This window comes from Fistularia commersonii, chromosome 8 (assembly GCF_037954325.1).
Source record: "Fistularia commersonii isolate RoL2024-O1a breed Wild chromosome 8, RoL_Fcom_v1.0, whole genome shotgun sequence".
Classification (NCBI taxonomy): Eukaryota; Metazoa; Chordata; class Actinopteri; order Syngnathiformes; family Fistulariidae; genus Fistularia; species Fistularia commersonii.
Window position 1 is genome coordinate 10,122,379 of NC_141291.1, and position 6,841 is coordinate 10,129,219.

The window sequence follows — 6,841 nt, forward strand, 5'->3', positions numbered from 1 at the left end:
AAAACATTATGCCTATAATGTCTTGTCTGTCCAATGTCCGACTCAAGGCAGAAGAGTCATCCTTGGACAGTGATCATCTTGATTAATTGCTGGGTCTTTGCGCTGTTGTGCACTCGCCAACGCTGGGGATATTGTAGCTGACTGGCATGCAGCTAGAATTTCAAGCAGGTATAAATGCTGTTTTCCTTCCCCTAACGACGTGTAAGAAGAATGGCCAAATTGTGAGTGAAAGCTTACACGATGTATCGCTGTCAGCATCACTGTCAGCATTCAGCACTCTTTCTTCCAGCTCTTATTTATTTATGATTCCTCACACAAGTAAAGTGGATGTGACCCGGAGTTGGCTTTACTACCTGCTGAATATCAAGGGACCAAGTATGTATATATGCGTGTCTTGAAAAGCTCTTCCCCTCTGGTTGCTAATATCAATTTTTATCTGGTTCAAGAATAAAAGATCACTTGAAATTCACCCTCCTTATTCTCATGCACTTTTCTCAGCAAAGATATACGTTGTGGAGCACGTTGTGAAATACATTATGAGCTGCCAATGTTGATGTGAGTCACGATATGTTTCCACATCTTTCCTCAAAATAAGCCCTGATACCATTTTGTATCCTTAGATGTTCCAGATGAATTTATAATCCCCATGAATAAAGATTTAAATGGTGGTTTTGTGGAGAAAAAAGAGACAGACAGACAGTTGGAATATGTCCAAAAATCCCCAAATCTTTGATATTGGGTCACTTGTAGAAGCACAAGTTTTGGAGCTGCTAAATGGTTGTACAGAAATCTCACTCATGGTAGTTATAAGGGAAGGATTTTCTTTCTCAACACCATTGATGCGATTTAAAACACCACTGCAGGTACATCATATGAAACAGCAGACACCTAGTGTGTAAAACAAATAGACATATCAATAGTGGCACATTGAAACACAACCTGAGCAAACCTGAAAGCAGTGCTCCAAGTTGTGGTCTTCAAATGTTAAAAATTAGAGGCTGCGTGAAATGCGAAGTTCAGAAATTACAGCTAGTTCCTGCATCATAAATAAAATTGAACGATTTCAACATTTAATCCCATTAAATTCTACATGAATTCATTTCTACCCTATACTGCCTGTATATGGCTAGGTTTACAGGGGAGTCGGAGACAAACCCAGCAAAAAGTGGGCTAGTGACTCCAGTCGGTGTCAGAGATACAGCAATTTAATGTCTCATTAAGACTTGCACATGGGTTTATTTTAATTTCCTATACTATAATTAATCACTGATATTTTGCAATTAGTTCCCAGGCGTTATCTAACTATTGAAAGATTTTCCTATGATATAAAAAAAAAAAACAACAGCAATGACTACTTCTATTACATTTGCTAAAGATGATTATAATACAGATAAAAGACACCCCTTCCCAATTTGCTACATTGCAAATAACATCTTTTCACATATTTTTACTTTATTTTAATACACTTCTAATGTGCTTGCACATGAACCTTCAGTCGGTAAATCTCTTAACTAATGACTATCCTTTGAATAATTGAAAAGAGTCGGTTATATATTAAACTATTTAGTTAATTTGATAATTTTAATTTAATTATTCTTCAACACAATATTTAATTGAAATAGTTAATGAACTGTTGAAGTATCTTAGCCAGAAAGTGTGCAATTTTAAGTATTTTGCCTCAAGTGATCCCTTGCCTCATCTTTTAGGTGAATAGCCTGAGGTATTGTCCTAAAAAATATGGAAATGAATAAAGCTCAAGGTCATATACCGCAAGGCTCTGAAAGGAGCCATCCATTTACTGCTCCAAGGGACCAGCCAAGGTAAAACAGGCTTAGGCTCCACGTGCCTTTTAAAATGTTTTAAGTACAACAATGAAGACTTGTAGGATTATAACTCCATGCCCATCAGGGGCTCAATGTGTTTATCTGTCCCTATAATTCTGACAAAACATTCTTCTAGGAGGATATAGAAATGCTAATTTCCTTGTGAGTCTCCATTGCACACACTCTAATTCTGTGCATGGTTTATCTCACACCCTGTCATCTCAGACACCAGCCGGTACATCAGGAACACTTGTGCAGGGGTATGAAGGGCCCTCTAATCTGTAATTTGCTGCAATCAGAGACCCTGGACCTTTGGGGTACAGTGAGTCAGACGCTCGAAGTTGATCCCTCGCACAGAAATGATACTGTCCAGTGTCAGAGTTTCTTGCTTTGTCCTCTTGCTGGGCTTTATATAAAGTCATTGGAACAAACTGATTTCAGAAAGTTGTCAGACCTTGTCTTGTTGGCTGCAGCTCGGGATTCAAAAACAAAACAAGTCAGTTGTATCGTCAGCAGGGTTGAATCCCGTTTGATCATTTTCATGAAAGGAGACCATGCATTATCACTGTCTCATAACATTGTCTCCGGCAAAGCATTATTTGCCAGACCATCCTCCTCACGAAAATGACATACAACACACCCTTTCTACCCGTCAGCTTACAAACTACCTGCCCCCAGATCACAAGAATGATTGAAAGCACACTTTGTAGACGGGCTCAGATGAAGCTGCAAATTGGTGCCGCCGGGATTTGATTAAAGCAGAGAGCACTGTATGCTTGGGTTAAAGTGGTTATTGTGGTTCTTTTCAGTAAGTCTGTGTGTGTTTGTGCATGATGCTGGCTGTTTAGCAGGCAACAAATGGATCTATGTGTGCATTCTAAGTACAGCTTGGCCTTCCACCTACGTATGTGCTGAGTTTCTTGAGGCTTTAATTTGGGAATACTGTGGGTCAGTCCTGTAGTTCGCCTTATCTTGACAAGTGTTGAGGCATATTTTTTAGGTTATTTTAATCATTACCTTAATTACCATCCAAACAGTGACTTACAGTGCCAGGATACGCGAAAGTCACATTGCACCAAAGTTGTTTTCGAGACGTCCATGAGACGCTTACTGCTGATGTAAACTATAATTTCAAAGATACCAAATTACAGGGGTGGTGGGTGTATTTCAATATATATATCTTTATATATATATCTAAATATAAATATAGATATCAATTTCATACACATATTCAGTCTATGTAGTTTGACAAATATCTCAACTAGATTTAATTTCAACTTTGCTTTGTAGCATTTGCAAACATCTTTTTCTCCCTGTAGGCTTTTTGTCTGCATATTGTGTTAGGCTTCTTTTAACCCCCCCGGTGCCCATGTTCTTTTCTAAATCTTACATTTCAGAATCAGATTTACTTTGTTTACCATCTGCAATGTTGGAGATTTACCCGTTTCTACAAGACAGTTCTGCAAAACAGGACATGATCATTAATCTCGTGACTTTTGCAAAAAATGTGAACATGATACAGTGGAAGACTCACTTGCTCCATAATGGTAGATATTGGTGCTTAAATTTCTTGGCATCAAACTCATGAAACAATGTTTAAAATGAACAAATTAATAATGTGAAACTTTTAGGGAAGACACTGAATTGATGAATCATCACCCAACCGTTTAGCAGAATTTTCTTATTTTATCTCAGTCGGTCCTTCAGATCCTGAACATTTGAAATTAAATGTGAGATATTTTGAATGTTCCTCTTGAGTCTGCTGTTCGGATTCTGTCTTCATTAATGTATTTTACAGGCCACTGGAGAAACATGTCCTCTATAATTATTATGTCTCTTGATTAGAAATGTAAATCAGAGTTTATATCTTTTGATTAACATCAACAAGTTCCTTATTGGTTAGCCCGTGTCCTTGAAGAATAAACCTGTACTAATTAGTCAGATGCGGTTGTAAAAAAAACCCCACCGCTTCCATTAAAAATAATCATTCCTATACATTTCATTTTTGGTTTCTTTCTTTGCCTTAAATATGGAGGAATTACCACCTAATTAGTATAATTGTGTCACTGGATTAATTAATTCAGTGCATTTACATATATTCTAATTGTGGTACCAAGTTAATTGGCACCACAGTGCCACGACTGTGGTACGGAGGATTGTTAAAGTTTGTTTGCTTCCAGCAAAAGCCAACATGGTAACCTTGTTGTTGGTCTATCAGGTGTTTAGAAATGCATGAAAAACATGAAGGATTTGGAATAATACACAGAGACTCTGTCGTTTCAAGCTCCAAGGCATGGCACTGCACCGTGATTGGTGTTGTTACTGGTGATATATTAAAAGTCAGAACTCAAGATGTACTAGAGAGATCAGCAAAAATGGCATATAAATTGAAATATTAATTCAAATATGATTTATAAATCATTGAACATAGCCTGCTTACACTCAGGCTGCAATACGATTTGTAAAACTTGCACCTTTTGTAAAAACAATATTATAATGATGTACATTCTTTCCATATCCCTCCCTTTTCCCAAAAGTGTGTGAATGTTAATGTGATTATATTCATTAAAAGAATTGCACATAAATAAGATTTTGGTGGCATGGCGGTGTAGTATTTACACTCCCGACTCTGGAAGATAGCTAGAAGTGGGATTCTGACAGGTTGCCTTTTTAGGTGGACTATTCAGTTTCTCCACATGTCTGAGTGATTTTTCCAGGTTCTCTGGTTTCCCTCACAGTTCAAAAACATGCAGGCGGTTCAGTGGAGATGCCAAAATGTCCAGATATGTGAGTGAGTGGGTGGATTGCTGTATGTCTCAACTGGGTATGCCGCAACTGGGCTTCTCACCCGGTAACAGCTTCAATAGTTTCAAACCTCACACCCCCAGCCACCCTGATTGCAGGTTTAGCAGTTGTGGTTTAGCAGGATTGGTGAACGGACACCACTGGGCGATGGTGGATGAGGCCAAAAATGCAGAGGCAGACGAGAGATTCCTGTTAAATGTTTTGTTACCTGAAACCCAGATCAAATTGTCACCATATCCTCAAAACAAAACTTGCCGAGTCTCCGATATGAACAGTGAACAACTATGCAGCAAGGGTAAACGCACCAGACAAATACTGGACTCAAAAATAACTTGCTCAGTATATAATAAAAGCAGAGAGCAAATAGTAGCAAGATCTAATGTGCTGGTACAAAATCAAAACAAACCGTCTCCCCCAACATATGGCTCGATGGACTTACATATAGAAGATGGTCAGCACCATTACCACAAGAAAGGGCGAACACATACCAGTAATCGGCAAACACAAACAACAACGTAAAGGCCTATGAGGTATTAAATGGACATTACAATAATACTTAAACAGCAGCCTGCCACCAAGGATATTACAATGTAACACATTTCAATAATGTATAAAGGAATTGAAAGGGGCAGCTTGATCATGGCTGTCTCCGTCATCCCTATGTACAACACCTACAACACGTTAGACTGGCCCAATTCAGGGAGGAACTCAACAACTGCTCCCCTTGTCCATGATGGCACCTTATTTCCACCAAAGGGACCCGTCAAATGCAAGGAACATTATAAAAAGCTAAGCACCTCCACCCCATCTGCCCAGCTCCGCCATCAGCAAGCGAAAGAAATTGTCCACACCAGCATGCTGGTATGTTCTCACATACGCAAAAGTGCCCACACAAGGGCCGCCCCGGAACTGCAAAGATAACATGTCTGTCTGTCCACGACCGTCACAGCAGTATGGATCAGGTATGTCCAAAGCTCGGCTTGCGGGCCAAATGTGGTCCGTGTTCAAATTTACACCATGCCACAACCTCTGTCATGAAATGAATAGTATGCGGCTGCCAGCACTGTTGACCACAGTATAAAAAGCTATTTTGTATTTTACCAGAAGATGGCAGTAGACCTGTGGCCAAACACTCGCCACAGGAAACTTCGACCCTTGTCTCAAACAGTCAAATGGCACATTTCAAAAATGGCAACTGTAACTTATAAAAGGAAAGTTGACAGTGAGAGCCGCTGCTTTCAGGACAGGTGGAAATTGAGCATTTTTTCACAGAAATATGAAACAACTGTGTCTGCCTAATATGCCTGTAGACTATGGCTGTTTTCAATGAATTCAACAAGAAGAGGCACTACCAGGCAAAACACCCAAACTACAACAATCTAACTGGGAATGAACGTGGCGAAAAATTTAAGCAGCTTGAAGTGTTTTTTTAACGGCACAGCAGAGTTTGACTGTTTTTTCAATAGCCTGTGACAAAAGCACTGATGCCTCAGAGAATGTCTGGCTGAATGGTTGGCCCTCACACATTTTCACCTAGCCAAATATGTACCTCTTTGCAACAAGTTTGGACACCCCTGGTATTGATCAATGAATGAGAATTTAAATAGACAATCAAACGGACTTAGTGGAGGTCACAGGAGAGAGGCCTTGCACAATAGTCGGAAAACTGTTAAATATTCCAATTTACGTCGTTTACATGTCTGAAAAGTTTAAATGTATAGTGTATCTTTCAGATGCTGCCATTTACTGTACTATTATGTAGTCAGTTTATTTTTTTGTAACTAATACTTATGTTGTGCTATCTGGCAGTCACTGTAGACAGCAAAGAAAGAGTGTAAATGCACAGATGTATGCTCAGAGGTTGTCTTTGTATTTGTTATTCAAAGTGTATTTATTTTTAAATCCAGTGAAGACTCCGATGTTTCACAGCCCATCCACAAACTAAATGGACTCAGGAAGCCTCCAGGTCCTAATCACTGAGAACGGACTATTAAGCGAAGTAGGGGGCATCCCTTGTCCGGAGCTCCCCTCTGTGAAATATGTAATTACAAATTTTATTATCTGGATTTTGTTTAATGAGGGAGACGCCATAGGTGATTTTTTTTTTTTTTATTGGTTTTAATTGCAAATTAAAATGTCCAGGAAGAATTCAGAAGAGCACTTGGGGCATTTATGTATGAGTGGATCTTTAACGTTTGCCCGGCCACCAAAAA